A 24,265-nucleotide genomic window follows, 5' to 3' on the forward strand; every position below is an offset into this window, starting at 1 on the left:
TGCCGTGCGTGTGATCATTGCTTGTACAGCCCTCTCGCAGTGTCCGGAGCAAGTATGGTGGGTCTGACACACCGTTGTCAATGTGTTCTTTTTTCCATTTCCAGGAGTGTATTTATCCCTATGTGCTTTACTGTTGTGTGAGCTGTCATAAATACAGGAGCATCAAAATTTTTAAGTATTTGAGCTGTGGTGTGTACCAGTTTAGAATGGGGGTTATGCTTGTAATGTTTCTTGTCATACCTAAGGCATATTTCTTCAAAGATTTCAATTACCACTTCTAAAAATGTTTTGATTGACTTATTAGGAGTCATAACATCTGTATGTAATTCATTCCAGTCTATTAATGTTAGTATAGATTTTAGTCTGTTTAGCTTCTGTGCATTTGTGGGCCTGATTATTCTTTCCTGACTAGTATCTGTTTTATTCTTCAAAGGAATTCTAATCTACAGCACTTCATGGGTGGAAATACATATTATGATTGTATTAAACTGATATATTTTCATATGAAAATTATGGATAATGTTATCGAAACATGCATTCAGTCTGGTGGCCTTGTCATTCATACAGTAAAAATTTTTGATCTTAATGTATTGAGTAAATTTCTTACAATGTTCCTGCAAAACCTAACGTCTATATTAATATCACCAAATATTAAAACTGTGCTGTTTTTATACTTGAGATACAAGACTACAAGTTTCTGAGGGCGTTCTATAAAAAAATCTTCGTTTTGTCTGAAAGGACAATATATAGACACTGCTATAATTTCCAGTCTTGGAAACTGTACTGCATAAACTTCAAATTTCGGTTCTATATAAAGTACACTTTCATCTATAATTTCATAACTTAGCTTCAGCGTTTTGATGATGAAAATAGACCTGTAACAAATTCACAGCCATTTGGTACATTTAACTCTAATTCATTATATTATAACCAGCTTACATTTGTAATAAGTATGCTACCATGTAACTTTTCGAGCCAGTATTGGAATTCCAGGAGGTTATCTTTTAACTGTACATGAACATTTTTTTCGGTGTAAGCTGTTGCTAATACACCTGCCTCAGAATTATCGGGACCATTTATTCTACTTGTTAGTTATAGTTGTTCTACGTTATTCTCATTTAACATAGAGGAATACATATTTGCAGATGTCACCTTATCATTTATTGTAGTTTTTGTTAATGAAACACAACAGAAATGTTTATTTTCTCTAAAAGAGCATTGCAGCTATAATGTAGTGTGAATAGTTCCTTCCTCTTTCTGAATAGGGCACAGAGACCTTTTATTTCGTTCACTAACCTTAATTTCCCTTCCCTGTTCATGTGAAGTCCATGCTATGTGTGTTCATCGCGGTTCAGTTCGCAGACAACTACTAAGCATACATTACTAATTTTTTACACTTTCTGTTGCACTGAATTGTGATAATTCGTTTCCCTATTAACATACGATCACTCTGGGAGGTCGTACCATACTAGTATGTTAGTTATGACTACATTGGCGTGGATCAGTAGTGCCACTAACTTCTTGTAACTTTAAAGTGCTGATTTGTATCGCGTTTGTACACATCATTGGTGCCTTCCGTAATCACAATACAGTTTGTTTGTTTCTATGATTAAACTTTGTACCATAGAATTAAGTATAGCACCAGTTTCGACCTTAGCAAACACAGAGTAATCTGAGTTCATTTTTTCATGAAGTGAAACGGAGAGTATTTTTCCGTTGCTATCACCATAAGTTAGGAGGTTTCTTATTTGACATTTGAACATTTCGGTTTAGAGCTTTATTGGCCAGCTTACTATGTATTGTTTGTAAGGTTTCTCGCCACCTAGATCCTGGAGTGAATAGTTAGATAACACAAGTGAAGATACGAGACTTACTTCTTCTGCTTGCTTACTCGTTTTCTTCGATAAATTGCTAGTGAATGAACATTTCCAGCTACACTGTCGTGAAAAAATTGTTACAAAAATTTCTTGTATGTCTGCAGTTGTCTTTCATATTAACTGAAAGTGACCCAGCTCCTTCTGCAAGCGATCTGTGGCACTCTTCTGCTCTCTCTTCACTGCTAATTAGCCAAAATATAGTTTTGCACTCCCTTCATTTCCAGTTCAGTGCCATTTTTTGTTCTCCCTCACTGAAGGATCAACTTTAGCACATCGAAAACAAAACTATGTGTTGCATTAGTTGCATTTCTTACACAGTCCATCCTCTACAGTACCGGTGGTAGTTTCGAAAAAATGACGGTTCACTATACTGCCGCGTTTTCTACATTTGTTTTGCAAGTTAAGTTCGTGCTCTGTTTTTTGCTGTAGTAGTGTTTCATATTTACGTTTCAACCCTATGATCTCATTTAGTAGCACACTGACGACTTTATTTACATGGTCTTCATTCCTAAATTTTAAGCCTAATTCATAGTCGTCACAGCCGGCTGGAGTGGCCGAGCGGTTCTAGTCGCTACAGTCTGGAACCGCGCGACCGCTACGGTCGCAGGTTCGAATCCTGACTCGTACATGAATGTGTGTGATGTCCTTAGGTTAGTTAGGTTTAAGAAGTTCTATGTTGTAGGGAACTGATGACCTCAGTAGTTAAGTCCCATAGTGCTCAGAGCCATCTGAACCATAGTCGTCACATTTATTGCACACCCAGATCTTGCGCTTTGAGTCTTCATTAACACTGCTAAAAAGATATATTGTCTTAGAACTGGGCATAAGCAGTCCACAAAATTAGAGAATAAAGCTTTTGAAATATGGTGCTACAGAAGAATTCTGATGATTTGTATGGTATAAGCAGTAACGAATGAAGAGGTACTGAATTAAAAAAGGAAAGTTATGACACAATTTGATTAAAAGAATAAATAGGTCGATAGGACACATCATGAGCACCCAGAAATCACCATTTTGTAACGATTTTAACTTGGTGTCGGGGAGGGGGGCGGTAAAAATTGTAGGATAATTCTACTTCTCACCTGTATACCAAAGAGAATGATATAATCGAAGTGCGTTCATAATACAAATTTTATCTTTGGTTTTACGGCCTAGGGTTGTATAGGTAGACCTTTGTTTTGTTGCAATTGATGGCCGCCATCACTGGTTCTTGTGTTGTTTAGAGTTACACCGAGGTCGTGGAAGTAATCAATAATTTTAACATCTTGCTTTCCGTATCTTTATAGTATGTAAATACAGCATTTATAAAAGTTGGGTATGTGTGTTAAAGAAGTGAGTGCGCGTGCGACGGTCGGCTTTTAAATATGCTTGTGTGTGGGCTGAAACCAACTGTTTTGCTGTCAGTGACAGGTAGGTGTAGTGCGTAAGTCGTATTATTTACTCGTAAACTTCTAGTATTGTCCATTTAGCGTAGTAGTTGTTACCATATGCATTTGCGTGTCTTTGTAAACAGTGCGGCAAAATGGCGTTTCATAAAGGTAGTTTGTTGCCGAGACCCTGATGCGGGTTGGTGTTTGAATTGTTTGTTTTCGACCATAATGCAGTAATGAAACCTCTGTTATGGGTTTTCCGTTCTGTATCTACAAACTGACGTTAAGGAGCCCATCCTTTTTTTAAACCAGCTGTATAGGTAGTTCAACCTTTGATTGTAACGCAATGGCCAGTGCATTATGCTATAATAAGTTTAAGTAATTACTTGCGTTTCGTGGAAGTGTTAGTGGAAAGAATGTAAGTTTGGTGGTACACTGTTTTGCAATAATTTACATATTTACAGTTTTCGCGCCAGTTCTTGGACGCTATCAGTAGTTTGTCCAGGAATTGCACACAAGAAATTTTCGAAGTCGCGTATTACGAATTTGTGTATCTATATGATATTCCGATGCTTCCATCTAAATATTTTTTGACACTCGGGTGATTTTTTTGCAGTGATGGAAATGATACGGAGATTTTGTTGTTTTCATTACAATTTCTTGATTGGTTGCCAATTTTCTGAAGCTGTAATTTTAGCGGTGGAGGGTTGTTTTGTTCCAGTGTATCTGTTGTGGCTGATAAAGTTATGTGTTGTGACTAGTACGTTTACTGTATTCAGTGTAGCCAAGTATATGTCTGCGACACAAGATGATTTATGTAGAAATACAAAGTTTGTTGTCATTTGTATTTTGTATTGACTAGATAACTTGGCTAAAGAAAATTGAGAGGCTTTGTCATACTGATTAGTCCAGTGCAACTGTATAGTCATTTATGTAATGTTGTTCACTGTATTATTATGGTTATGACTTATTATCCTATTTTAGGGTTTTGTGAAAGTGTGTAAATTTTCTTGTGATATCACTTGTTAGCATTTACAGTGCAACAATCAGAACCCACAGCTTCAGGTTGTGTGTATGGTGTTTTGTGAAAGTGTTTTAATTGCCATGCAGTATGAAGTTGGATATTCTGACAAAGGTAGACTGTTGAAAATGTGTGCGCTGCCCAGGACTTGTAAATCGAATTTATCAAAGTATGAAAGTCAGCTAATTTGTGCTTACATGAGGGGGCGGGGCATAGGGACTTTAGCGTTTATTTTATACATTTGTGTGTGTGTTCAGTATAGTTTGTCATTTTAGGGCATAGGGACTTTAGCGTTTATTTTATACATTTGTGTGTGTGTGTTCAGTATAGTTTGTCATTTTAGGGCTTGCCTAAAGTGAGCCTTAGATCATTCAGCACAATGGCACTTTAATGTAATGATTTTAAAATACTTTTGTGTTTATTTTACTTCTAGAGGTTTGTCAGGTAAGCGCCCCATATTGTGGAAATCTGTTTCACCTTTATTAGTGCTATTAGCTCGTATGAGAAAACATGATAAATCGTCACGAAAGACAAGTTGACTATGACAGAGAAGATAACAGCAGCCACTTTTTATAATGCTGTTTATTTATTTAAATAGTGCCGTTGCCGGTTTCAAACCAACAGGTTCATCAGACGACTTGTTCACATTAAGATACATTTTACATTAGCTTTCACATTTTGTTCTCCCAAATGATGAAATTTTCTTGTGGTGGTGATGCGGTACAACGAAAACAAAATGTGAGACTCTGTCTGTGTATCTGTAGGGTACCACCACCACGAGGAAGTTTCGTCATTTGGGAGAACACAAAGTGACAGCTAATGTAAAGAACAGACCGTCTGGTGCTGAACCTGTCAGTTCGAAACATGTAATGATGCTATTTAAATGAACAAATAAATAAATGTAAGAGTCAACTTATATTTTGTACACAGCCATGGTCTGGAATGTCTGTTTTTGACAAATTAGCGGTCAGAGGACAATTTTGAGATGAGAGTAAAGAATATAAATAAGTGTTGATTATGCATTGGCAGAATTGTTCCTTCCTTAATTTGGGGTGCTATTTAGAATGCCATGTAGCATACAGCATGTCTTGTACACTTCAGGTGGTTAGTTTGAACCCTCATTTTTTTTGGAGGAAAGACTTCACTTATTTATTTCTCTTAAACACAAATATTAGAAACTGTAATACACTTGAGAAAATTTTTCTTTTAGGCAGATCCTTTACTGTACACATTAAAGAAGGCTATATCATGCCTCACATGTATACATTTTTCCTGGTTTTGTGTTGTTATGTTGTGTTACAAGTTAAGAACAAGTGTCTTCAAAAATATAAGTTATGTGCAGCCTTCTAAAATCATTGGTAGGTATCATCTTTGATAAACCAGTAACATATAACACCCTGTACTGGTTATTTGGGAATACCTAAGATGAGATTTCGCTTTCATTGATTATTTGTTTCAGTTTGAAATAGCAGATTGGCAATATTTAATTTTTATATATGAAACTCAGAGATACAGAAAGCTGGAATTGTATTTTGGCATTTCTTTTTTATGTATTTGATGTGCAATTGCATATATATTGCACAACTCTTTGATGTGCAATTGCAAATATTTTGTACAGCTATATTATTTAAAAGTTTCATATTGCAGTTACAGACAATTTCCTCCTCAATAGTTGTACTTATTATTACGTGAACTTTGTTCTTGCACAGATGGTTTCTCAGGGCCTGTTGCAAGAACACACACAGATTTTTACAGTACAACATTGTAGAGACTATCTTTGGTTTTGAAGGAAGTATATGTTGGATATCCCAGAAGTGTCTTTCATATATTTCTCTGTAGTACTGTAACATTAGGTACAGCTTGTCTCTTAGATGATTAATTATGATTATTTTTTTTTTATATATAAGAAATCCTGTTTTGCATAGTGGGATGAATGTTTTCTCAGCAAAGCGTATAGGGTGAGCATCCGGTTTTTTTTTTTTTTTTGCTTTTTTTTCCTGTTAAAATAACAACTACATTGTTGCCAGTGACTTTAAGATCAGCCATAATGTTAATAGTGAGAAATTTTTAAAGTCTCATTGTCTACTTGGCACTGGCATTTTAACCACCAACTGAATGAGGCAGTGTAGTTGTTAAGAGATGGACCTTATATTCAGTCAGCCTTTTTTATGGTTTTCTTTAGTTTCTGTCAGACAAATGCTGGGATGGTTCCATCGACAAGGACACAGGTGACCATGTGTCCTATTGTCTTAAAAATCATATGTTCTGTGTGCCTGTATATTAAGCTGCTTATTTTCGTTGTATTATGATGACAAATCTTACATTGTTGTCAAATGTACACTGGATGAATAATTAAATAGAAAAGTGACTATAGGGCTTGCAGGAAGTAAGTTGTCAAATGCAAATGATTTTGCACAAGAAGTATTACTTCCCATATCTTTTAAATTTTTTGAGTAGATTATTGTGTTTGTTTGTAAGTTTTTTTTTAAAGGCGTTGGTCACAGGACAAAAGGTATCAGTTGAAGGGTGCTAACATGGCTGTGAAAGCAATGAATATTTGCTACTAAACCATTAGTGCAGAGAAGGTACTAAATTGCTGATGAAGTAGCAATTTCAACTGGATGTCTGTAACAAAATTGAAAGCAGAGTCATACTAATTATTGTTATTGATACAAGGAAACTTGAGTTAGAAACTTTTTTAGATGAACGTTTATCAAATAAAACCTTTATTAAAGTGAGTTCCATATGCATGGTATACAACCTTATGCTAATGGCAATACTGCTAACTTTGACATTTCTTTTCACAAGTAATGTATAGGGTTTTGGATACAACATTGTTCCATGAATTGTAGGAAACTAGTCTGAGAAGTGTTAATGCATTAGCCTTGTCTCTCACCTTCGCTTTTAGTTTTAGTAATCCAGCGAAGTTTAGAGGGCTGTGAGGTGTTATAAACAATGCCACCCTACTGAAAATGTTGGAATACAATAGCATATGAACAGTTTTTACTGTAATGTGTGTCCAGAAAATACTTTCCCTATCCACCTGACCCTTTAGTTTAATTGTCAGGGTTGTGAATGGCATTTTAGTGCTTTGAAGCAGTTTTTTACCACGGAATTGGTGTGGATATTTCTAGCTTGGTTGCAAAAACTCAAGCTCTTTCTCCACACGTGGTGGTTCTGAGGCATTTACATGCCTCAAAATAATTGTGAAATTTACATTTTATCATTTTGTAAATTTGTCTGCATTGTGTATGTATGATGCACAAAGTGCACCTAAGCCCTGTATAACTTAATCCCTCAGCATTGGAACATTACCGTGCTCTTTCTGGCTGTGTATTTCCATACTCATTTTTTTTAAATGCTGCAAATCAGTTGCAAGGACCTAGCTGTTGTCTGTTTCTGTTGTTCTGACTGTATTGAATTCAAAACAGCTGTCATAGTTCCAGGTGTTCCCATCCCAGGTTCTAACAAAGCAGTGTCGTTTTTAATCAGTATTGAATGGTTATTGAGTAAATCTATGACTGCGATATCATCTTTAAGTATTCATGTAATGATGATTCTCAACATACCCTTGGAATTATTTTCCTAGCTCTTCAAGACGGTTGCACATCTGTGAATATGTTTTGTGGTTGAAGCTGCTTCTTTTTGTCAGAGTTTGCTTCCTAATATGTAAGAAGATAATATGATTCTGTCTTGAGCAAACACAGTTCTTTCAGTACCCATACATGTTTCAGAGAAGTTTCTCCACCTACAGTGGATTTTATTTATTCTCTGGTACACAACGTCCAAAGAATATTTGCATTATGATACTTAGCTGTTTTTGTGGTTATAGTATTTGCATTAAGCAAAGTACTAACAGAAATATTAACACAAAAAATAAATATTTGCCTTAGTATTACATATTATTGTTTACAAGTCTGTTTAGAATTTGCAGCACAGCTATAATTACTGCCTTCCAGTGTGTCATATGCAATTAATAACCATATATCAAAGTTTTGCCGTGTAATTTTCCAAAGGTGAAATGTGATATTGTTGATACTTTACTATTTTTTCTATAGCACTATTGTCATTATATTATGTTGCGTAGTAAACAAATATTCGTGATTTTTGTTCTTCATCTCCTCCCCACTCGGCATTTTACAAAGCCTAATCACAATCAACATTCATGTCAACACATTTTTCTGAAAAAATAGTACTGTAACCCAAAAAAATGCTAGTCAGAGAGTAAAATAACAAATATCTCATTTATACAACACAACTTAATATAATGTAATTAGTGCTATGAAAAGGAAACAGAAGAAACATAAAAGATATGGATAATATCATGTTACACCTAAAATTTGGGAAATTAGGTAACATGACATTGATCAATTGTTATAAATTTCGGATGACATACTGGAAGGCAATAATTATAGCCATGCTGCAAGTACCATACAGACTTTTGAACAACAGTATGTAATACTAAATTATGTATTGATTTTTTCTGTTAATATTTTCTCAGTATAAATATTATAACCACAAAAATACATAAATATCATAATGCAAATATTATTTGTGTGTTGTTTAACATAGTATAAGTAAAGCCCTCTGAAACTGAAGAAACTTCTCGGAAACTGGAAGGGTACTAGAAGAAGAAAAATCCATTGCTCAAGGCAGAACTAAACTTCCTTATTATGTAATAATAGATTCTTCTTCTTCATATTTGTAGTTTCTTTTTTTTAACTTCAATTTCTGTGCTGCTTCATTAAAACACTATTGGATAGATGCTATAATGTTTCTTCAGTATCTATACAGCATTTTTTATGCTTATGCTTGTCTCTGCAGCAATATTATTCTGTATTGATGTGTTGGAAAGAGCGCAAAAGTTGTTTCTTTGCATCGGTTTTGGAAACTGGTTGTTGTCTTCCACTATAATGACTTTGCCAACTGGGAATTGGATTCCTCCATGCATTGTAATTATTTCGTCACACTAGGCTCCATTTGTGTCTCATTATCCTACAGGATGTTTATAAATGAATATCGGGTTTTTAACGCTTCATAATATTTATTATATTAAACTTACAGTTATAAATGATATGTCAAATGAAAGAGCAACTCGAACAGTTTCACCAAGAACCTTATAAATGTTCAATGTGAGCACCATTTGTCACATGGCACACATCAATTCTATAGCCGTTCTTCCCAAACGTTGATAAGTTTGTCTTCAGTGATTGTAGCAACAGCTGCTTCAATCCGGTTTCTTAATTCAGGGAGGTCTGCTGGTAGTGGAGGCACGTACACACAACCCTTGATAAAGCTCCAAAGGAAAAATTCACGTGGCATTAGGTCGGGTGAACATGGAGGACATGCAAAGCAAGCCCTGTCATTGGACCCCTTGTGGCCTATCCAGCACTTGGGTACAGTGAAGTTCAACCAATTGCATACTTTGCTTTTCCACATTGAACATTTATAGGATTCTTGGTAAAACTGTTTTAGTTTCTCTTTCATTTGACATATCATTTATAAATGTAAGTTTAATGTAATAAATAGTATAAAGCATTAAAACACTGATGTTCATTTATGAACACCCTGTATTTCCCAGAGGAAGGCGACGGCAAACCACCTCCGCTAGGACCTTGCCTAGTCGATGGTGCGGGTCTCCCACTTCGACCCCTACGCTCCTTGGAGCATTGGACTTCATCATCATTTTCTTCTTCTTCTTCTTCTTCTTCTTTTTCATCATCATCATAATAATATTTCTAAATCTTTGTTTTGTTGCCAGCTTTGCAAATATTTATTTGCACCATAAACTTCCAAGATAGCTTCAACAGAGAGATTTATTTCGTGCGGCCATTCATAGTGCTGAAATTGCACATATAATGTTTTAATTTGTATCACGTTATGACATAATGAATGTTGGCAGAAAATATATGTAAGTTGCATTATGATAGTCATGCTGAGTCAGTACTGCTCTTTGGATTGATATTAACTCCGTAAACAATCAGCTGTGTTAATGCTCTTTAAGTCCCCTCTCCCTCCCACCTCTCCTCTCTCCCCCTCTCCCACCTGTCCCCCTCTCCCCCCCCTCTCTCCCCCTCCCTCTCTCGATCCCTCTCCCCCTCCCTTCATCCCTCCCTCCCTCTTTTCAGTCAGACCCGATTAGCATGTCTAGGGCCAGAATGCAGAACTTTACATTGTCATCTCTCCACCAGCTTGTTTGGGTTACTGGTTCCTCTGAAATAGAATGAGTTGGAAAATTCAAAATTTTTAATTTATTCATAGTATCTGTATGTTTATGCAGCTTCTGTCTAAAATAAAATGAAGTAAAATTGCCATTAGTCTGTTCTGCTATATTATTTTGAACTCGTAAAATTACAATCTGTTTATCAAGATGATCAACAACATATTCTTCTACATTCTCAGCAGAACAAACCAGTTTATGGAAGGACTCCTTAGAATTGATTATCTGTACACTAGGTTTTAAATACTTTGGCAGAGAAATATTGTGAATAAAATATGGTTTAACTTTTACATCCTTTGAATCTTGACTTATTACAAAGTACTTAATAATTACAACACAATAAAGACCTACAAGATACATACTTAATCATAGAGACCTAAAAGATACATACTTAATCATAGAGACCTAAAAGATATATGTGCCAAATAAAATCTTTTTATAACAGCGCAGTACAATTAAATACAGTTAAAGGGGGAGCAAAAGTAAATTGAGCATTGAAACAAGACTCAACGAAAGAAGAATCTATCTCACCAAATTTATGTACATCAGCTACAAAAGATGCATTTAAGACTGTTGGATGTGAAGCTCATTATATCATCACTGTAGAAAAGAATCCAAAGCATCTGAATTTTACAAACATTGTGCTGTTCTCAAATAATCAGTTCATTTGCAGGGAAGTTTGAACAATTTAACAAAGCGAGTAAGCATGCTAGTCTACACATTAGCCTGAAAAGAAGAAAGCTGGAAACAAGTGACCTGTGTGGGAACTGGTGAGGGACTGTTAACAGTATTATATATGAAAAATAAACCATTCTATTGTTTGGAGAAAACATACATAAAAAAATAGAAATAAAGAAAGATGAAACAAAACATTGTAAATCTATCATTGACCCAAGCTAAATTGCCATAATGGTGAGAAAATGAAATGATTGTATGGCACTGTTGGTCTGAAGACCTGCTCTGAAGTCTTTCTATTTGATTCCACTTACACAACTTGTGTGTCAGTGAAGATGAAGTGGAATGATAAGAAAAACAAAAACACCCAGCCGCCAAATGAAGGAAATCTCTAACCTAACCAGAAATTGAACTCTGGTTCCTATGACCTGGAGGCAGCTACATTCATCACCAGGCTGTGGGCTCTGGGATGGTACTAGGTAGAACATGTGACAAGAAGATCAAATATCAGATAGAGCACTGTAGAGTGGACATCATTGGAAGAAGATGGTGGTGGTGGTGGTTAGTGTTTAACGTCCCGTCGACAACGAGGTCATTAGAGACGGAGCGCAAGCTCGGGTTAGGGAAGGATTGGGAAGGAAATCGGCCGTGCCCTTCCAAAGGAACCATCCCGGCATTTGCCTGAAACAATTTAGGGAAATCACGGAAAACCTAAATCAGGATGGCCGGAGACGGGATTGAACCGTCGTCGTCCCGAATGCGAGTCCAGTGTGCTAACCACTGCGCCACCTCGCTCGGTTTGGAAGGAGAAATAAGAAGCAGCTGAAGAAACCAGTGTTGAGATTAAATGAGGGCATATGGGGGAGTGTTATGGCCAACACCAATGCAAGATTATCCATTAGTAGGAATGGGGTAGAAATCTCAGCTCAGCACTATCATGCTAATGGAAAATGGCCAGATGTAACTCCTGTCCATGCATTAATTCATTTCACTACCAGTTTGTATAGGTAAATAATAAAATTGTAGTGATCATTGTTTGAAAGGTTTCTGCAGTTGTATTTATTATCTACTAAAAGTAATACCTGCAGATATATTACATATGACTGGTTGACAACACTGGTGGAACAAACTGGATGAACTGTGTGACGTCTCTTCTATAATCACATTTTTTGGTTATGTGTCACAGTAAACAGTTGTTTTGTTCTGTGAGAAAAATAGAAATTAGGGCAAGAACCTCATTACTACAGTTTTTTTTTTTTCTCTCCTGGCCGAAGGTGAAAGTATTACCCCAGAATATTGTACCTATGCAAATTATGAAGTAGAAACAGTGCCAAAGAATCCAAAGCATTGGTCATGTACCAAAATTGTGCTGTTTTCAGACAACCCAGTTCATCTACAGGGGATGGGACAAAGGCCAATTACAGACAGAAAAAAGTGGAAACACTGCAGTAAATTCTAATGAAAGTTATAGATTTAATTTAATGAGCTGCAGATGATGATATCCATGTTGCCTTTCTGGAATAGTGGTTATCAGTGAACTTCGGTTGCTATACATGGAGCTGTGTAAAAATGGTTAAGAGAATCCAGTGTCAAACATATTGTTTTGTGGCAATGGGTTACCTGTTCTATACTCGTGAAGCACGCTATATATGCTATGGTTCGTATATTTTGGCCTGTTGATTTGCGCTATTTTGCCTTTACAAATCCTATATCATCGTGAGAAGATGCTTTGATGAATAAATAAATAAATGTATCTATGCTGGTACACACACTTTATGCATTACTATTGATGTTGGAAGGAAACTGACACACAGAACAATGCAGAATCCTGTGTATAATCCAAACTTTTTTGTTGTAGTGGAGGGCGACTGTTGTGGGCCACTGTATGAAGTTGTTATTGAAATCCAAATGACTATTAAGGCATGGTTGTGTAGCAGAAGGTGGATTTTTGCCAAGGTGATGCTACAGATGATGTCTACCAACAGCGAAGTGTATCCATTTGTTTGTTGACTTAAAAAATGAAGTCACATAGCTATTATTTATGAATTGCCACTCATATCTTGAGAAAGGTGAAAAGAAGCATCCACTGTGAAGCTGATAAATCTCTGGTACAAGAACAGCATTATTAAAGTAAATAAATGATGAATGTGAAAGGTAATTCACTCTACAGTAGTTGGTGTGACAATAGGAAAAAAATATTTCTCTGCAATGCGGGAGATGTGATTAAACGTCAGAGATTCTGAATGAAGTGTACACATGCAACAAGAACTAGTGGACAGTGACTTGAACATTTCTGTGCTTTCAACATAACTTATGGAATTAAGGGTAGCTGAACATATTAAATGGCAAACATCACTTGTAGCAGAGGTCTTGCTGAAGGACAAACAGAAAGATTTTGTGCTTTGAAACCATTTTGTGAGGGATGTAATCTGTTAATATAAATTATGTAGTGTGAATGAAACACAGTTTCTCACAGCAGGAATAGCATTTATAATGATTAATGGATATTATTGGCATTGTGGTGAAATGAGTGCTTAGATACAGGACAGCACCAATTGGAGAGAAATTTGGAATTGCTATAGTACTGGCGGTAATCGTTCGCACACGAAAGCAGACATGAAAAATATTTGGTATGTTTCTGAGTGTGATTGAACATCAATTACAAACAAATGTGACCAGTGTAGTAAATAGACATACAACTGCAATCCAGAAAAAGAATGATTATTGCCAATCAATAAAGACTTTGGTGCAAAATTGACTCACAAGTGCAAAAGAGTGTTTTGTAATCTTTAATGTCATTCAACTTACGCTTTCACAGTTTAAAAAGTTATCTGAAGATGGAATGAGTGTGGCCAACTTGTGGATTGTGAACGCGTTCAGTAACTAAGGAACTAAGAAATCATTTTGAGGATAGAAATTGGTAAGTTGTGAAGACACCTGCTATAGGTCAAGATTGCGTCCTTTCTTATTTGAGCAGGTAATGTCCTATAGCTGCACATCAATACGAAAGATTTTTTGTTTGAATGATTGGGCATAAAATCATCGAGGATGCGCGTGAAACAGAAAAAGAGGTACATAGGTAAAGAACTGGCAATCAAAATATACTACATGCAAAGATGGAAAACAGAGTATTAACTGTCGTTATCAACATGGTGAATATGTTTCCTTAGGGAAAACTGTAGTATGCACATAAAGCAAAGAAAATTTTGCATAACTGTGAGAACAACTTACAGGTGCATTTAAAAGTATTGTCTATACTCGTGATTGTCATCTGTTGATGGTTCATCAATAATGAAATAACATATTTCACAGTTTTGGTACTGTTTAAATGGGAATAAGCAACTACATGGAGTTGACAAGTCATGGGATAGCTATATGTACATATGCAGAGGGTGGTAGTGTCACAAACACAAAATATAAAAGGGTAGTGCATTGGATTAGCTGTTATTTGTACTCAGTTGATTTGAGTAAAAAGGTTTCTGACATGATGATGGCCTCAAGATAGGAATTAACAGACTTTGAACACATAAGTAGTTGGAGCTAGAAGCATGGGACATTCCATTTCAGAAATTGTCAGGGAATTTAATATTGTGCAATCCACAGTGTCAAGAGTGTGCTGAGAGTACCAAATTTCAGGCGTTACATCTCATCATGGACAATGCAGTGGCTGACAGCTTTCACTTAACAGCCGAGAGCAACAGTATCCGTAAAGTTGTCAGTGCTGACAGACAGACAGACAACACTATGTGAAATATCCACAGAAATCAGTGTGAAACATACAACGAAAATGTCCATCAGGACAGTGTGATGAAATTTTGTGTTAATGAACTGTGTCAGCCAATGACCAATACTTGCGCCTTTTTTTAGCAGCATGACATCGTCTGTAGTACCTCTCCTGTGCTCATGATCATATTGGTTGGATCCTAGGTGACTGGGAAACTGTGGCCTGGTATGATGAGTCCCAATTTCAGCTGGTGAGAGGTGATGGTAGGGCTTGAGTGCAATGTAGATCCCACAAAGTCGTAGACCCCAGTTGTCAACAAGGCAGTGTGTGAGCTGGTGGGGGTTCCATAATAGTGTTACTTGTGTTTACGTCGAGTGGACTGGGTCCTCTGGTCCAACTGAACTGATCATTTACTGTAAATGGTTATGTTTGGCTACTTGGAGACAGTTTGCAGCCATTCTTCATGTTCTCCAAAGAATTATGGAATTTTTGTGGATGGCAGTGTGGCTTGTCACCTGGCCACAATTGCTTATGATTGGTTTGAATAATGTTCTGGACAATTCAGGCAAATGATTTGGCCTTCCAAGTTGCCTGACATGAATGCCGTCAAACATTTATGTGACATAATCCAGAGGTCAGTTTGTGCAAAAAAACCTGCACTTGCAACAGTTTCGCAGTTATGGATGTTTGTAGAGGCAGCATGGCTCAATATTTCTGCAGGAGACTTTCGTCAACTTGTTGAGTCCATGCCGTGTCGAGTTGCTGCACTATGCTGGGCAAAAGGAGATGTGATACAATAGTAGGAGGTATCCCATGATTTTTGCCACCTCAGTGTATGTTAGTTAATGACATAACTTTGATTTCACTAATAATTTATCGAAGTGTATGTAAAAAGCATCAAATTGAGTTTTTCAGTAGATGCATAGTTGTGCAAGGGTTACCTGGTGAACAAGCAATTCTGAAAACAAAAGTTCGTTGAAGTTGTAATGCGAAGCCTTCAGTTAAAAGTTTGCTTCGAAACAGAAAAGCTACAAGACTGGAAAACTGAGGAATATTATTACAGGACTGGAAAATTTAGGAGTATCCTGTTTAACCACAATGGCATATAATGAAAATCAGTGTTATCATATATAAGCATTGGCCACAAATTTTTATTTAGGCATTCACAAAAATATCCAAAAGTGAATTATTGTGCAGGAATAGCCAGTGTGGTATTAATTTATGACTGTGTGTATGAGCCTAAGTATAAGATGTGATTGGATGGATACGAAAAATGGAAGTATATCTTCAAGGATTTGGTAAAAATGAAATGAAGTGCTGTAAAAGTGGTTTGTGAGAGACAATTATAAACTTAAAGTGGTCAGCATTGAAAATGGTTGCTCTGTTAGCTTCATTTATGCCCAGATATAATATCTATGCAGATAGCTGACGTAATGCTTTACCAATACCCGTGTATTGTTTTTATCATACGAGAAAACTTATCATACATTCTTTACTAGCAGAATTGATGTCTATATAGAAAAGGCACAGGAATTTGTTTGCAACTCTTCTATCAGCATTTTATAATCTGTTGTTATCATAGTTACCTTGGAAAGCAAAAAATTATTAATGATGTTTTTATTATATAAACCAGTCATAGTTGATTGTCATCACTTTACAAAAAATAATTGTGTTAATATTTTTAAAATGTGTTATTTATTTTTCTGCACATAGTAGGTTTGAATTCGACTGCTTTGGGTTGGATTTGTGAGAAAAGTTTTCTGTTGTTTGGGAACAAATTTCTTGGAACAACTTAAACTAGTGAAATTTTCTGTTAGAAATTGCAGGTAGAATGATGTATCTTATCTTGTTGCTCAGGCACAAAGAAGAAAAGAAGTCGCTTGAAGACATAAAGTCTGTAATTTATTTGTAAAGTCCATCTTGATTATGTAAGTTATATAACTCACAATTATCACTTTTGGCTATTTCCATCTTTACAGGTGTTACATATAGACAAACAGTGATGTGACAAATTATGTTCAGTCAGGTGAGGTTAGACTGCAAAAAGTTGAGAATAGATAAGAAATAACAAATAGAAAATAATAGCATAAATAGCATCCATGCATATCAGCCATACATACAATAACAATATTCTAATATGATTATTAACATAAATATCTACACAACAGGTTATATAGTGAGTACTCGTGAATGGGTTGGAGGCATCCTGTACTTCGCAAACAACTGCAGCCCGGAGAGGACAATATTGCTAGGGTACACAAACAATAAGTACCACAAATTCAATAGTTTAAATGCAGTATGTGTAGTCATTAAGTAAAATTATTTTGTATGGCTGACTGAGTGTCTGACAATAAAATGTAGATTGACATACAATATGTAGAAATAAAATCCATACTTAAAAGCTTCATAAAATTTGTAAAGTCTAATGATATAAAGGTTCTAGCCTGGTGAAGTTGTGACCTGAAATGGGAGAAGAGCCTCAATCAGTTTTTGAGAAAAGTAGAGTGCAACTGAGTCACAGGAACAACTCTAAGGTCAGGTCAGTTGAAGAGTCATGCAGAAGGAAGTCAGTTCTTCTGCTAGGTAGCTGTCATGGGATAGGTGAATGCCTATTGCTACAGAAAAAGCTAGGTGTAGAATACCAGGTCACAAGCATTGTCAAACCTAGTGCCAAGCTTAGCCGAGTGAGAGAGAACATAATGGCCTAGTGAAGAGATTTTGATGGAAATGATCAGGTAACTACAGTAGGAGGAGCAGGCTAGTTATATTCTAATATAGCATTCAAGGTGACCTGGAGGAAATAGGAGCAGAAATGTCACACGTTCATATGAGGTTTGTGGAGGTTTTACAGTGCCATAACCAGCCCTGGGATATCACAGCTGTTACCCATGTTAACAAAGAGCTGAGCATTTTGCATTTGACAGAAATAACATCTCATCTGAGCCATGCCTGTTGTTGCAGTTGGGAGATGGGGATAAACAAATTGTGGCCTGCACCTGAATAAAAGGGTGATGAAAGATTAGCTGAACATCTTGCAGGGGGACCGCAACTGCACAAGACAAAAATCTTTGATTACTGGAGTTGAAGGGGCACATTTATTAGGTTACAGTCAGATTACAGACAAACAGCATTGAAAGAAATTAGAACAGAACAGGACCGTAATATATGTATCAGTTTCTAGAAAAGTAGAATTAATTTGTTTCATCAGAACATTTGCGAGTTGAAAAATGAGATTATCTTCTTTATGCCTAGAAGATGCGGAAAATTCTGAAGTGATAGATATTATGTGCCTCTCTGTTTCCCACATAACCACAGGGATGAGTAAGTTAAATAATAGGGATTGTAAACTACCATCATTTTTGTGTTTAGTTTACATAAAAAAAAGGAGGAGACATGATATGTGTGAAAGTTGGATACAAAAGTCATAAATATCACAACAAATGGTTTTCATATTGATCAGAACCTAGCAGCACGTGCTTCTGAGTTGTTCCTACAGAACACTTCTCTGATAATTGTAACAGTCTACAGATCCCCTCAAGGAAACTGTTAGTTATTTGTGAGAAATATTGATGCATTATTGAACTACCTGTCAGACAAGAAGAAACAGTTAATAGTTCGTGGAGATTTCAGCATAGATTTCCTAAACATAATGCACAGGAAAAATCAACTCTAATCATTGTTTGGCTGTTTCATTCTAATGAAACTAGTCAGTTTTCCAACTTGTGTACAACAAGATAGTAAGTCAGTGTTTGATAACATTTTTATAGACAGTGCTCAGTCTCAAGCAATTAACGTGTACCCAATAGTTAATGGATTATCTGATCATGATGCACAATTAATGGAAATAAAGCATATGTTACCTTACAGCCCTGAAGCAGGTTTATTCAAAGCAGTGAGACTTATTAATGAGAACAACAAAAACATTTAAAGAGTAAGTTAAAAGAGGTGGTATGGGGTGAGGTATCTGTAGAAAGGCACACTAATGTCAAATTCAAGTTATTCAATAGTAAATTTGTGTCAAGTGTTTGAAAGTTGCTTTTCTAAGAAGTTAACAAGAAGATTCATAAAAAAATAAGTAAACAGTGGCTAACTTAGGGAATTACAATCACATGTAAGAGGAAGACTGAGATTTATATAAAGGCCAGAATAAGTCAAGATCTGACATTACCTGCGTATTAAGGAAAGTCATTAAAAAGTGATGAAGCATGTACATACTGACAGAAATTAATAACACGTATAATACTTGATAAGATTAAAACTATATGGGTTGTTGTCAAACAGGAGACAGGGCAGCCATACAGTGTACAAGATACCATAACAGTTAAATTAATTGACAGATAATTCACAGGTTGCAAGTCGCTTTCTAAATGCAGCAGCAAAAATAGGATTAACTAGTGCAGTTGAAGAAGTGAGAGGCTGTATTAAAAACGTCATTTCACAGAACTTTAAGCAGCTAGAAGTTATACCAACATCCTTCACTGAAATTAATAGAGTTACAAAAGTTCCAGAAACAAAAGCTTATGTGTTGTTCATGGAATGTCAAACAGAATTCTGAAAAGTTGTTCCAGCTTATTACTTATTGTAATACTCTTAGAATAATTGTTCCAGGCAGATTAAAATATGCCATTGGTAAACCTCTTCATAAAATTACCGAACAATCAGTTTAATAGCCACAGCTGCAAAATACTAACTCGAATTCTTTACAGACGAATGGAAAAACTAGTAGAAGCTGACCTTGGGGAAGATCAGTTTGGATTCCGTAGAAATACTGGAACATGTGAGGCAATACTGACCTTACGACTTATCTTAGAAGAAAGATTAAGGAAAGGCAAACCTATGTTTCTAGCATTTGTAGACTTAGAGAAAGCTTTTGACAATGTTGACTGGAATACTCTCTTCCAAATTCTGAAGGTGGCAGGGGTAAAATATAGGGAGCAAAAGGCTATTTACAATTTGTACAGAAACCAGACGGCAGTTATACGAGTCAAGGGACATGAAAGGGAAGCAGTGGTTGGGAAGCGAGTAAGACAGGGTTGCAGCCTCTCCCCGATGTTATTCAATCTGTATATTGAGCAAGCAGTAAAGGAAACAAAAGAAAAATTCGGAGTAGGTATTAAAATCCATGGAGAATAAATAAAAACTTTGAGGTTCGCCAATGACATTGTAATTCTGTCAGAGACACCAAAGGACTTGGAAGAGCAGTTGAACGGAATGGACAATGTCTTGAAAGGAGGATATAAGATGAACATCAACAAAAGCAAAACAAGAATAATGGAATGTAGTCGAATTAAGTCAGGTGATGCTGAGGGAATTAGATTAGGAAATGAGACATTTAAAGTAGTAAAGGAGTTTTGCTATTTGGGGAGCAAAATAACTGATGATGGCCGAAGTAGAGAGGATATAAAATGTAGACTGGCAATGGCAAGGAAAGCGTTTCTGAAGAAAAATTTGTTAACATCTAGTATAGATTTAAGTGTCAGGAAGTCATTTCTGAAAGTATTTGTATGGAGTGTAGCCATGTATGGAAGTGAAACATGGACGATAAATAGTTTGGACAAGAAGAGAGTAGAAGCTTTCGAAATGTGGTGCTACAGAAGAATGCTGAAGATTAGATGGGTAGATCACATAACTAATGAGGAAGTATTGAATAGGATTGGGGAGAAGAGAAGTTTGTGGCACAACTTGACCAGAAGAAGGGATCGGTTGGTAGGACTTGTTATGAGGCATCAGGGGATCACCAATTTAGTATTGGAGGGCAGCGTGGAGGGTAAAAATCGTAGAGGGAGAGCAAGAGATGAATGCACTAAGCAGATTCAGTAGGATGTAGGTTGCAGTAGGTACTGAAGAAGCTTGCACAGGATAGAGTAGAATGGAGGGCTGCATCAAACCAGTCTCAGGACTGAAGATAACAACAACAACCACCCTCTTCATAAGAAAGCTAACAATAGTGTACTCAAGAGTAGTCTCTCACTTAAATAGAAGCAATTTACTTAGCATTTCACAGTTTGGATTCCAGAAGGGTTACTCTGCTGAGAATGCTAGTTATACATTCACTTGTCAAATCGTACAAGACTTAAATAATAAAATATCAGCTGTTGCTATTTTTTTGTGATCTTTCCAGAACATTTGATTGTGTAGATCATGCTACTCTAAAAAAAAAAAAAAAAAAAAAAAAACTCAAGTTTTACAGAAGTGATGCCTTTTCGCACAGGTGGTTTGAATCATACTTAAGAAACAAAATGCAAAAGGTTGTGCTAGATAATTCAAAATATTCCAGAAGGTTAGAAAATTTTAGTGACTGGTGAGGAATCACGAAGGGAGTCCCACAGGGTTCAATTTTGGGTCCACTCCTATTCCTTATAGGCCTGTGTGTCCATGACTTTCCACTCAACTTTCAATAAGCAGAACTGGTATGTGTTGCAGAAGATACTAATGCTATAATAAATCCTATTAAAGAGAAATCAACAGAAGAGATAGTAAATGTTGTTTTCAAAATAATTATAAAATGGTTCTGACTCTACCTGACTTTTTTTAAAATCCTATATTCAGTTCTTTACAACAAATGGTCATGTCAGTGATTGATGTAGCACATTGACAGGAGTTAGTAAATAGGGTAGAATGCTCCAAATTTTTCGGTGCACATATTGATGAAAACGTGAACTGGAGAAAGCATATTACTGAAATTCTCAAACAATTCAGTTGAGTGACTTTTGCTCTTTGTATAATTGCTAGTCTTGGAAACAAACAAATTAACCTCATTACATATTTTGCATATTTCCACTTAATATATGGAATGATTTTCTGAAAACTTGCCACTTGGAAAGAAAGTGTTGACTGCACAAAAGTGAGGAGTAAGAGCAGTATGTGGTGTTCGCCCACACAGACATTATGTAGGGTACCTCTTCAGAGAGCTAAGCACTTTTAACTGCACTGTCACAGTACATATATTCACTAAAGAAATTTGTCATGAATAATCCATCACAGTTTTTTTTTAAATTATGAAGTCCATACCTACAACACTAGAGTGAAAAATGACAATGATTAAACTTTCAGTGGCACAGAAGGGAGTTCAAAAATCTTTGATCATTTGCCCAATAACATAAAATGTCTGACAGATAGCAATTTTAAATCTAACCTACAATTTTTTTCATGGACAGCTCCTTTTGCTGCATGGATCAATTTCTGTTTACAAACTGACAACCTGTTTTTTAAAGCCAATTTTTAAGTGCATGAGTTGCTCTAGGAAATGGTGTAATCATTAATGTTAACACTAATAATGTATGTGTATCCTGTAAACTAACTCATTCCACATCATTTTGATAAAAGAATCATTCAGATTATTTATGGAACATGTTGTCATGTGAAAGAATAATAGGTGTAAAACTAACAAAGCAATTAAATATGATGTAAGTGGAACAAATTTAGTAAGACAGTGATTAATTAGTCTCTACACTTGGTTGCACATTCAGGGTGGACTAGATGGCACTGCCTCATATTCTGTTCAAAAGAAGTTTTAGTTATATTGTGGCAGAACTTGCTACATTCCAATCTGAATATGTTACTGACTGTAGAGACTTTCATTAAATAATCATCGTCTAGTTAACTATCTTTCATCTACGGTCATGTTTAATGGCTTTGTTATTTTTACACCTTTTATTCTTTTTAATTTTACCAGTCCAGGAGCTTTCTAGTATATTACCCATTATGTGTGTTTTAAGTATGGATTTTATTTCACATATTATATGTCAATTATGTTTTAGTGTCAGATACTGATTTTGCCATATGAAATAGTTTTAATTTATGACTGCACATATTGCATTTTAACCATTGAATTTACAATAGCATTAGTGCTCTCTGCTGGCTGCAGTTATATGTATAATTACAGTACACCCTTGGACCATCACCAGCAATCACTATGTACTTAGTTGTATAAATATTGACATTGATATTTGGATCAGAATATTTTTTATGGTATGTATAGCTGGTATGAATGGCTGTTAGTTATTTTGTATTTTATTTATTTATTTCTTGTGTACTCCAAAGTATTTTGAAGATTTAACCTCAGCTAATTGAAGTTAGTTTTCACACCACAGTTTTTCTGTTTGTAACATATCTAAAGAAGGCAATAGACAAAACTGGTCATTTTGAATTGTACAAACCATGTGGTCAGGATGGACCTTTCCATAGAAAAGTAAGAGAATGGAGTTACTACATGTATTTCTAACTACACAACATCATAATAGGAAGGAGATAGAATTTTGGAATGAGTTTCAGTTAAATGCTTTTTGATAGCTACTCTTAATCTCAAAATGATCAGAATCAGTGATAGAGCAAGACCGACTTGAAGGTTTGGGTACGTACTGATAGAGATGTATATTTGGAATAAAGGGGAAAAGACAACTGCTCTGCAGTTGGCATGAAATAGTAATTTGCAAGGCATCTTTTAGCCATTGAGACTGTTACACAGCTGTTTTATCAGTGGTTGCAAGGTGTTTCATTTGAAAGTATGCTTTGTCAGCTCTTTTCTGCAGGGATTGCTTACAATGCAGAGCAGAGTGCACGAGTTAATTGGAGAAGATAAGTGGTTGAAAAAGTGCTTTTGTTTCTTCTGTTCTTCGTGACAAGACCAACTTGTTAAGACACAATAATCATAGATGTGTGGTAGTATGGACATGCCAGTACTGGAGTGACTCATTTTATGCAGCTCACCAGCCAGGATCTGAGTATGCAATATGAACTAGTCGGTTTGTTGTCTTTAATTGTAGAATCACAATATGATATATCAGCGGGGTTTGCCTGATATATCACCACTGATATGCACACTCTTGGTAACAATGCCTTCTATTGCAAGGCTTTATCACCAGTGATATGTACATTCTTGGTATCAGTGCCTTCTATTGCAACAGGCTTATTGTGAGTTTGATAGGTGGGGTTTCAAAGACATCTTTTATTGTCACTGCAATTATTAAGTGAATGAGGAGCTGCAAGTTACATATGTACCAGAAAAATTAGAGAAAGAACTTTGTCTGGAGCTGTGAAAAGACAAGATTGTATAGTTACTATAGTTTTAATACAGTGCTGTGGTGTCATGTGATTGTGAAATGCTGAGATAAGATTATTGTTACTCTGTAGCTGCAAAATGTTTTGTTTTCCAAGCAAGCATTTTTTTGTTTGCATTTTTCATACTTTGTTGTTGAATTCATATGTCAGTGACACCTAGTGTACCATTATTGTGACATTTCTCTGTTGTAATAACTTTATGAATGTAATATTTATTATTCTGTATTGAGGTGGCTTTCCAAGAAGAAATTGTCAGTGATTGTCATTAAGGGATCAGCCTGGTGTAAAACACTGTTGATCAGTAAAGTTTAAGAAGTA

General features: G+C 35.9%; 1 protein-coding gene across 4 annotated transcripts in view; it reads left to right on the plus strand.

Annotated features, from left to right (window-relative positions):
• Positions 1–3,018: 3,018 nt before the first annotated feature.
• The window catches only part of LOC126297385 (uncharacterized), a 305,076-nt gene continuing 283,829 nt past the window's right edge, over positions 3,019–24,265 (plus strand). For 2 of the 4 annotated variants that reach the window (XM_049988117.1, XM_049988118.1), the window contains exon 1: positions 3,053–3,287. The gene's annotated coding sequence lies outside the window, so the exon portion shown is untranslated. Of the gene's footprint in view, positions 3,288–24,265 lie in introns of all 4 variants that reach the window. The other 2 variants (XM_049988116.1, XM_049988119.1) reach the window with 2 other exon arrangements.

The sequence above is a fragment of the Schistocerca gregaria genome, chromosome X, assembly GCF_023897955.1.
Source record: "Schistocerca gregaria isolate iqSchGreg1 chromosome X, iqSchGreg1.2, whole genome shotgun sequence".
NCBI lineage: Eukaryota > Metazoa > Arthropoda > Insecta > Orthoptera > Acrididae > Schistocerca > Schistocerca gregaria.